The sequence below is a fragment of the Sinohyriopsis cumingii genome, chromosome 17 (assembly GCF_028554795.1).
Source record: "Sinohyriopsis cumingii isolate HCF-2022 chromosome 17, ASM2855479v2, whole genome shotgun sequence".
Classification (NCBI taxonomy): Eukaryota; Metazoa; Mollusca; class Bivalvia; order Unionida; family Unionidae; genus Sinohyriopsis; species Sinohyriopsis cumingii.
In genome coordinates, this window is record NC_142977.1 from 73,190,898 (window position 1) to 73,202,354 (window position 11,457).

The following is an 11,457-nucleotide window of genomic DNA, read 5'->3' on the forward strand; positions in this document are numbered from 1 at the left end:
CGCACCTCCTTATAACAGAATATTTCTCTTTATTGATAAACTATTGAGATAGATGTCAGATTAGTTTAATCTTTAGTTATTAAAAATGGACACAACCGGTATTTTTTTTCCAGAGGATTTTTAGCTTTCACGTGTCAGTTGAAAGTGTGTGCGTATAGCAGATAATTTTATCAACACAGTTCGATGGTAACAATGTTAATATTTTCAGTTGTTTGTTTATTCTGTAACCTTGAAGAGAGAGAGAGAGAGAGAGAGAGAGAGAGAGAGAGAGAGAGATGGTAGGAATTAAAAAAATATAAAGTCGTATATCTCATATTTTAAAAAAATGGTGCGAATATCCTGGACCCATGTTCATTTGACATTTATGTATGAAAATCCAGTTCAAACTCAAAATTGAAATGAAATTTGTTCTCATTATGCAACTTCGATTCGAATGGACAGTCTTTAAAAGTTTAACCTACATATCCACCCAGTCTGAGACTTATGATTCGCCTTTACTGCTTGTAGGATCTCTTGAAGAAGTAGTCAGTTTTTAGATTAGAAGCATACAAGTGATGTTGTAATTCAGGTGAAGGACTCAAATCACCCAGCGAAAAGTTTGCCTTCCTTCGCTGAACTTGTCAGGGTATGAATGCACACACACACACACACACACACACACACGTCAGGACTTGAAGGTTGCTAAAAGAATAATGAAAAGGTCTAGGTCAGACACACAGATAAAAACGGAGATGTAAATACAGATGACACATACCTCAAGTATATATATATATATATATATATATATATATATATATATATATATATATATATATATATATATATATATATATATATATTTCCATTTCACACGATGACGGCAATCACATCTGCCGCCAGGAGACATGCTGAACTGGAACGTGATGTCCAATGAACGTAATTGTGTCCCTTCCAGCTTTTATTCAAACGAATCTGAATATTCCTTTTTATTCTCATGTGTTAACTATTAACACTTTTCTAGAGGCTTATTTTCCCTTTCATCTTCAGGTGGCAGGGTCCAGTTTCGTAAATTGTCCCCTGGCAAATTCCTTAACTTAAGGCAATTGTGTGACTTTTTCAGCTGTTATTCTTTATTATTTAAAGATATGGATATATTAATGAACTAGGTGTTTCGGGCTTGTGTTGTTCTTGAAATTGATGTTAGGCATGTACACCTTCCATAGTTACCCTTCAGTATTTTGATAGAGAAATACCAATAGTCGGATAGGAAGAAAAGCTAGCTTCCCATAGCAGTAAACACATAGGTTTGGGGCAAGTAGAATATATAAAAAACGGCTTGGATGACAACTATTTTCAATCGAATTAGCCCGTTTAGTACATACTGTTTTGCAGAATTTTCATCTAGGAAAAGGGCTTGTGTTTGCACTGTGAGCACCACATGGTGTCAAAAATGACCTACGGACATACAAATTGCTGGTAGAAATTTAGGGTTGGGATGCATAAACTTCTTCTGCTATGAACTGGCATTGACTTCTTTGGTCAAGTGGATAATATTCTTATGCTTTGTTTTAATATAGGCATCCACAAATATGGACCTTTATGACCTCACTTGTGTATTTGATTTTTTTATGATTTTTATTCTAGGTCGCTGTTTGCGGCATTAAATTTGTACATAAAGGGCTCCTGCCCCCTCAACATGCATTTCTTGCTGGACGCCATTTAAAAAAAAAAATCTATTATCAACAGTTTGATCATGCAGACGCTTCGCAAGAATAGGTGCAGTTTAAAGCGTCTGGGGTGCTGCTGTAAAGTTAGTCTGGTTCCCTGACCAATTTTATTACTTCTTTTATCAAAACCGGATCCAAATCAAACACGGATGAACCAGTTATCCGGATTTTTCGGCAACGATCCGTAGTTTTGCTTTTATGCCGTAAGTCCGTATTTTATGGATAATTTTCTTAAGACTTACGGCAAAATCGTAAGGGTTAGCAGGTCTGAATAACTACACAAGAATTAACCAACTTAATCCTTTTGTTTTCTTGAGAGTGTAAATCCTATATAAGATTGATAGTATTTCGCATAGAGAAATGTTTACAAAGCAATCTTTAACATTTTGTAGATAGCATGTCAGTAGAAATTTGGGTAATTACTAAACTATTACTTAAATAATTATACAATTTTTTTAAAAAAAAAAATCTTTTTTCACACACAACCAGAGATCACCTATATAGTTATTCAGAAAGCGTTAAGAAAAAATTCAATGTAATTAACATGTCAAGAAGTGTTGTTAAATATTTTACCGGCAAATGTCACATAATCTTGAGCACATGCAAGTATCGGAACAGCGAAACGACTTGATGGAAAATACAGTGGATATTCCGATTCCATATTTGCCGGGTTAAGCCGAGATGTAGCGATTGAAAGCGATGTTTGAAAAGACTCATTCAATTTAAGAACCAATCACTGAAGCAACCACCATCAAATCACATTCACTCAGAAGTAGACCAGAAGCTTATCCTTGGAATGGTCGCCTGTGTGTGGAAGACACGAGGCAACAGATAAGCTTTTCAGTAAGGTTACTTAAATGGTAATGGATGAAATGTGTGGTGTACGTTATGAGTGACTGAATGGGCAGATAGTATCGGAAAATTAGATCGGAGTCATCGAGGAGTCAAATTGTGACCGGCGAGAGTTAGTAACCTGTGTTAATTGGTGAGTGTACACATTAGTTTACGGGGCCCCGAGTGGTCTAAAGCGCTCACTGTTACAGATCACTGCCATCTCACGTCTGTGAATTTGGGAGAAAGCTTGCCAGTAGCTTCTCGTGGGTCGGTGGTTCTTTCCGGGGTTTTCCTGGGTTCTTCCTCCAACACTAATACTGGCCGAAATTTATAGCCTATCTTGTGCTGAAAAATGGCATTAAACCCTACAACAACAACAACATTAGTTTACCCCGGAATGAACTGTGTGTGATAACCCTTTGCCATCTTGCCTATATGTCGTTAAGTATAGTCTCAGTTTTTAATTTGCTACTCAGTGTTTAGGAAGATATGTAGGTGAAATTGAAACAATGCATAGTAACACACATTTTGCATTTTTGACTCACCCGGATTGTGTTAGTATTTTGGAGTAAATCAAAGCGATGTGAATCCTAATGTACAATCAGCGGCCATTTTCTCCAATTACAGTAAGCAGAAAAAAAAATTGAATACATGTTTTAAATATCAAGAAATTATCGTGTAATGCATAATATACCTTATTATGACACCTATATTAATAATACTATAAGATATAAAAAATACAACCTGCTCGATGAACGTTCAACTCAAGTCCAATCCCGCGAAAAACATCGAGATACCAGGATGAAAATCTCTAACGCGATTGGCTGAAATCAGCGAGTGAGCTCCATGCTTTAATTCCCGCCATTGTTCTCGACTTGAGAGTATAGGGGAGGTAACTGGAACTACACTATATATATATATATATATATATATATATATATATATATATATATATATATATAGATTTTAAACCAGTGTATGCAAACATTGTTCTAAATGATGAAGGCAAGGTACCTGATGCTGAGAGAGTTGTTTTAAATGTGGGGCATTTTGTATACCCCATAATTGTTTTTTTTTTTTGCCTCACAGACAAGGTTTTAAAACGAAAATTGCCCCACATTAAGGGGTATGTATGTATGTATGTATGTATGTATGTATGTATGCATGCATGTATGTATGTAACGATACGTGTGCACTTTCCTTGGCATTTCTCTGAGGTGTTTATCAATGATACTAAGTTGCAAATCATGTCGACATTATAGAATAAATTCTTCGGTTACGTGGTACACTTACTGTGATGTATTTAATGTTTTTTTTTTGTTTTTTTTTTTCGTTTCTTAAACATATTATAATGTTCTAAAATTTTATTATTATTAATTAAATATCAAAATGTCCAAAGGCCTCTCTCTCTCTCTCTCTCTCTCTCTCTCTCTCTCTCTGGACCATCGAAGCAAGATACAGGCTAAAATCTATGAAATGACGAACGTAGAGGATTTTCTTTTGTGTCATCCCACGATATCTCTGGACTTATGAATGATGATAAAAGTTAATTCAAACCGACCAAAGGATGAGATTGAGAGAGAGGGAGAGTTTTAAAGTCAAACCGACAAGAGAGAGAGAGAGAGAGAGAGAGAGTTTATGGTCGGTGGTGCTATTACTAAAGCAAAATAATGACTTAGATCAACTTTAAATACATTAACATATTTTCATTACCTCTTGTTGGTTCGTCATTTCGCTTAGTTTCTATTCCACATTAATTTCCATGAGCCGGTAGGTGAATAGCTTAGCGTTCATGTGAATGGCGTCGCTAACCTAGCGTTTGTAGTGTTCTACATTTATTATAAAAACAATCTTTCATGTTTAAATCATAATTGTGTAATATATTGATTTAATCAATGTGAAGAAAAATAGAAACCAAAAAAGAAAACAATGATCTTATCAATATGCAAAAGTGATTGTGAATAGCCACAAAAAGCATAGAACTACATTTTGTAGCGGACACACTCGCTGATGTGAGGACTACTGATTGTAGAAGAAATAGTTAACGTACTAGTATTTACAAGAAGCAATCACTTGTTGAATACGTTTGACCCTAATAAAACCGGACAAGACAGAATTAGGCATGTGAAATTCATTGCATTACTAATACGGAAAACACCAGAAGTAAAGGAAAATAGAACTAAAACGCTTCGCAATTTCAAGCAACGATTGAAAGAAAAGGGTTTTGTGACAAAATACTTGAACAAGCTGTATTGCATATTTGCTTCGTATTGATGTATGCATCGACTTAGCCACAATATAATGCGAATTTTGAACAACCAAGACAACATGAACTAAATGATTAGTACAAGTACATATCAATTGCACTTATGATGGGTGTTAGTGTGCTTATTGTTTACAAGCTTTTTGTAAATCTTCAACGTTTTTTGTGGTTAATAGATATTTAAAAAGCATCTTACGGTAAATATGCAATTCCAATGAAGTTTTAAAAGATGTCACAAGGAGTTAAATATCTTAGTCCAGCACATCACTGTATGACATACGCATTTAACAACTCTCAAACTGAACTTGCTTTCAAAGTTTGTAAAACAAAGTAAGTAAATACATTAACTGTACAGGCTGGTTTCTTAATCTCGCATGTTGTATTGTTAAAGATGTTAATAAGCCCGTGCTAAACAATCTAGATAGAGGGCTTATTAAATATATCACTATATCATACGAAAGCGATAATCCATGCAGACTGAATGATATCAAACCTTTCAGCGCATGTAAATATTTTTGATTAGTTGTTTCAGTTAGTACAAACAGGAGTGATTAAGTGCATGTATGCATCTACTCAACTACATTCAACTTTTTGTAGTTAATAATTCAAAACTGTCAAGGTACGATAAAAAAAAATAACACCTCTCCAACACATACAATGAAATAACTACTACATCAATGCATGTTATATAAACTAAACAGCGGGTGGAAAGAACAAGTTTGATACGCCATGGGAATGTCCAGGCCGCCAGGCCGAGTCTATGTTCCTACGCCGTATGAGACGAGATCTTTCCCCCGACTCGGAACAAAACACTTATGTGGTATTGATTTTATTACTTATTCTCTTCTTATTCACATATTCTTTTAACACAGTTTTAATGTATACTTTTAAAAAAAAGAATTGGGCATTTGGCATTTTATTAAAGATGTTGTACAGGCATCAATATAAAACTGTACGTAGCCGGGATTAAGCCTATGCATCATATGTCTGCATTACAGATATGTATTTAATATTCAGCTTTGAATTGTTAAAACTGTTGAGTGGGACATACGAATGGATTTATCTGCAGCTACAGATAAGTGAATTTTTTCCTTACTTCTCAAATGGAACATAGGTTTTGGACCAGTGTGTGGCCCATTTTCTTACACTCTACTTACTGAAGGCACACTCTACTTCCATGTAAATTTCTGCGCACATTTTACAGAATAACTTTAATTAAATTTATTCAGTTTAATCAAAACTTTCATTAATTTCCAGTACATTCAAACTCACTAGTTTTGTTTTCAGTTAATGCAAGAAATTATTGATGCATTAAACTTAAAGTGATAATTGAAGCATGAAAAAGAAATGAAACATTCGGTCTCTTGCTAACAAGATTACATTTTATTTTTCGTTTGAATGTATTTTAACAAGAACATTTTAAACAATATTGCATAATTTATCTGTTTTCTTCTCTTTTTTCTACTTGAACAGTCTCAAGTATTTAAAATGTAAACATACTTTTCCCTCTTTGTCCCTTAGTGATTTAGCTTACACTGTACATAACGGATGTAACACATCTAATCTGGGCCACAATCAAAGCAGCTACTGCTCTCTGTGATATGTTTACCACAGCAGTTTGTAAGTTTTATCCTCAGATTCACTAAACAAATTCACTTCCTCTGTAATTGTAATAGACAAATTGAAAGTCCCTCCACTTAAACTTGCTTCTTAAAATATACTGCAGCAGACCGTATTTTTGAAACTCAGAAGATTAAATGGACTTTAGCTATGTTTGGTGTTCTATGTGATTTATATTGTGGAATGTCTCGTGAAAATTAAACATGGGGTAAAGATTTGTCCAAACGTGGAGCATTTCTAAATAGGTCTTGAATCCTGATATGACTCTTTGAGTCTTTCTTTCTTTTCTCGATCTAAAAAAAATAATACTAGATTGCAGCGACAAAGTACTTGCTCTCTCTCTCTCGTTTAATTGCACTTGCACATAAGCTACCACAATGAACTCATTGTCTAACATTCTTTCCAATATATTGTTTCCCACCTCAACAAACTAATTTCTTGCCTAAATACCGTGAAATACACCTAAACTGCCCTTCGCTACTAAGACCTAAGGTATTCTCCCATTGTCTCCAGCGCCAAAAGCGGACATTTGCATCACTTATAAATGCATTTCTTACAATTACAAACGGTGTTGGCATTTTTTAATAATTTAAAATGTTGAGCAATAAATCATTCCCGTTATTTTATAAGCGGACTATTAATGAATATTTTTAACTTCTAAAATTATTTCCAGGCTGTGTGTGCGATACGGAAATTGTAGGTGTGCGATACGGAATTTGCTATGTGGAATTATAAATTTAACTTGTAAGATTAGACGAGTATGTCATAAAAAGTTAAAATGATATGCTAATTACTTATGGCAAATAATGTCTGTAGAGAGTGGATGAAAGATATCGCAATATTCTTTCAGGCTGTATGACGACAACATTTTCATAAGAAGGAAAGGTTGGTGGTTAATGGGTTCAGTTAGTACAAAGAGGACTGAACAATGTATCATGGCTGAAAATTTTTAAAAATTTACGATTCAGCGCTAGTAGTGCACGCAAAACTCGCAAAGATTGTATTTAATTCGTAGTTTATACTAAGAGTTCAGAATATTTTTAAATGTCCTGATTATAACATACCAAGGTCCTCTGTATCCTTACGCTCTTCCTTGGGATTTCATGGTTATCACAACACTTGCAAAATTCTCTAAAGTGGTAGAAGGCGGAAATCAAGGCCATTAACTGGAAAACATTCATGCCCATTCCGAAGTAAAATACATCAAAGAATCAATTGCAAGTGGAATGTTTTCCATGATGCAGTCGGAATGTACAGTAATATGACAAAACATTGTCGAATTAACCCCACAGTGGAAGAGGTTTGGTATTTAAATCATAATATTTGATCAAGTTTGAGCTGTTATAAACAACTATATATCAATATTGATGCAAAGTGGATCAAGAAACCGATTGCAAATATAATTATTTAGATGACGCAGTATTATTTGCACAATAGCTACCCTCACCCGTCCAAGAAGAGGATTTATTATTCTCGTCTTAATCTTTGGCAAAATGAAGGCTGACATAGATCACTTCATATCAATTTCGATGTACAATTTATCAAGGAATCGAATGGGGAATGAATTTTTGGGACGATGTAGCGGGAAATGTGCACTATTAACAAAGCGCATGTGTGCACTTCTTTCCTCACCTTCGCTAATTAGTAGAAGTTTTATAAAATTAATTATATGACCACATTACTGGTTAAGCTTGAATTCAAAATAACTACCGCTATATAGCAAACCGAAAGTATCAGTAAAGTCACTAACAAACAGAAAATTAAAGAAAAAGATTTGTCACGGTTTGATTACCAAGCTTTTTCAATATGCGGCCATTTTGTCATTATCACATGACAATACGCCGTAGGCATTCATCTGACTTCGTATAGCGGACTGCAACGTATGGAGCATTCAAAACAGTGAACCAGAGTATGATCACAGTTTATATTCGGCTACTTTCGGTAACAGTGAAGTTGTCTCCATTTTGATTTCGTGTAAGTTGCGTCCACTTGCATGTATGTAAATAATGTCAAATGGCGCTCTGTTCGCATATAATTGGGAAATATAGATGTTATTACTCATAAGAAAAATCAGATTATAAACCGATATTAAGTAGAAATTTAATGTTTTTATTAAAAATAGTAAACTATATGATGCAAAAAATGTTTGCTAACTTATAGCAAGTAACTGCTCCCGTAATCCCTCAGTCTTGTATCAGAAATGGACTTTTCAATTACCCCAGGATCAATATGGCAGATTACATGTAAGCCTACCATTCGTTTTCCGCAATTTTCGATGTGCTATTGCTACGCTGTATGTGATGTTGAAATCATTCGTGCGAAAATCGTATTAGATACTTTTACTATACATTTCGAGAAAATACAATCAGTGCAATGTACGCAAGGATATCATTCGTGATGCTGATCTAAAATCTTAACAATCTCTATTAGAAACATGAAAACCTCCACACCTTACTTTATTAATACTTTTTTCTCAAATTGTTAGGCTGTGAACAAAAGATGGCATTCCAGCAAATGTATTTACAAGAATGCTTCTTTTTAGTCAACACCGTCTATACTTAAGTCACTACTAAAACGACCAGCAGCTTAAGGATCTGTGCCAAGTTTGAACCTAACCTTTACCAACAAATTATGCTGTTCTCCCTCCTGTTGTTTGCCTGATATCTGTCTCCAGCCATGTCAGAAAGAGGCAGCGAAAAACTTGCTGGTCCAGGATTTGTGTTGTTAGACAAATGCTTGCAAAATACTTTGACTGGGCATTATTTCAACCACTCATAAATATAGGTTATACGAATGTGTAGTTATATATCAAACAATGAAGACTGCTACTTACAAAATCTCTATAAATCCCTGAAAATGTAAGCTTCCTGAATTGTCCTATTTATTTCTTCTCGAATATCCTGCTCGGGCCACAACCTGTTGCTATATATATATATATACCCACCAATCACTGCAGCGAATATTGATGCACCATTTAAAGGCACAATAATGCAGCAGTGACTTTAACTGTAACAATTGTACAAGGTCTACATGTGACTACATAAAACCCATGTGACTACATAAACGGATACATCATCTGCGAACAGTGGGCGGGATAGACGTTAATAGATAATAATTTCGCATGCAGTGCGAAAATTATCTGAGATAGTGAGACGATTTTCCCGTTTCTTGGTGACAGTTAGGTACAGAAAACACCTGTTAGCATTAAAAAAAATAAATCAGTCTTCTGTCTGTCCTCTCTGTCTCTGTCTGTCTCTGTTTCTCTCTCTCTCTCGTTTTGTCAGTTACGCGAAAATAGTATTTCCTAACGTCAAGAAAATCAGTCAGCCAAATTTCTTCCATTTTACCGTACATCAAAGAAATACACGTTACCGTATGTCAATGAAAATATAATATATCCGATATGTAACATAAAAGAAGCATGAGTTCTGTCTCGAGATATGTTCTCAGATTCCTACCTAGGCTTAAAAATGCGCTGAGTTAGAGCAGGTTTTTGAAGTTTGGTACCAAAAATTACGAATGTCGCTGCTTGGCTACGCCCATTTTGGTAAGTTTTATGATGTCGCGGACAGTAAAGTCTGTCTAAGGGGCTCTCATGATGCAGACTAACGCATAGTGGTGTCTGCAGTCCCGAAAGTTTTTTTCTATTCATTTCATTTATGAAATTTTAGCTTTAAAATTCGAGATTTCGCAACATTGTTCAGTGCAGAGTTTAAATTTTATCATAGTAGACTATGTCAGCATGCTAACAAAAATCACCTGAAAATATTGTAGTCATTTTTTAATGTTATATTTTAGAAATTCTTAATAATTACAGTTTTGTGTATTCTTATTATGTGAAATTGTGAAATATATATACAAAGTATTGTTATATATGTTTTGTAATTTATACAGAATAATTAGGAACATGAAGTATTAAAATAATTTTGCTATTGTGCAATTTTTTTGCCATTTTCAGCGTAATATTCGACAATGTATATTGATCGGAATTCATACGCAATGCTAATAGCATTATTCGTATTGGTTTACTTGATTATATCTTCGCTACATGCTGGTTAATTCATGATTTATTTACTGAATTTTATATAATATTTCAAATACAGCAATTATAGATCAATATGAAGTTAGTAGTCTTTCATTCATTTTTTCCCACAGCATAATGCCTTTATGTTTGTTTTCATCTGTAATTATTGATATAGAATGTTCTTTACACATGTAATGATAGATATAAAATGTTCTTTACATATGTAATTATAGATATAAAATGTTGCTTTCATATGTAATTATAGATATAGAATGTTCCTTACATATTTAATTACAAATATAGAATGTTCTTTGCAAATGTAATTACAAATTCAGAATGCTGTTTTCATATGTAATTACAGATATAGAATGTTCTTTACATATGTAATTACAAATATAGAATGTTCTTTACATGTGTAATTACAGATATAGAATGTTCTTTACAAATATAATTATACATATAGAATGTTCTTTACATATGTAATTATAGATATAAAATGTAACATCGAACCCTGACACATATCGCATTAAAATAAAAGGCAACAGATTATTCCGAATCCTCCGACCAAATTGATGCTTATCACATCCCTGTGACGACGAAAAAGTCAAAATACCGTCACAACTAATGAGATTTTAGGTCTGAGGAGTTTCCCCAAAAAAGTAAAATTTTCAACTGAAATCGTGGCGATAACATAACTTCCATGACAAACAGCCGGAGAACACACATTTTGATCATCACCATCATCATCGTAATCGTCAATATACTACTACTACTAATAATGTTTAGCATTTCCGGTTGAGGTGAGATGGTTTGCGAGTTCCCATATATCCCAATTACACATTAATACTTCGATACTTACTAATGTATTTGCCATACATTCCATTATCGGGCCAGTAATAATAATTCTTGTAGAAACCTCTTTCGGCCAAAAAACGCATGTTAAATTCCCAGTCAACGCCAACAGTGATCCAGTAATGTAGTAATGTTAATCCCCCCTATATATTAAGATT

At 34.1% G+C, this 11,457-nt stretch overlaps 1 long non-coding RNA gene across 1 annotated transcript in view; it reads right to left on the reverse strand.

Moving 5' to 3' along the window:
- LOC149779233 (uncharacterized) overlaps nt 1–9,383 on the reverse strand; it is a 66,959-nt gene extending 57,576 nt beyond the window's left edge. Inside the window, exon 1 of the long non-coding RNA XR_016415383.1 lies at nt 9,257–9,383. This is a non-coding gene — a long non-coding RNA (uncharacterized LOC149779233). The remainder of the gene's footprint in view (nt 1–9,256) is intronic.
- Nucleotides 9,384–11,457: the final 2,074 nt, after the last annotated feature.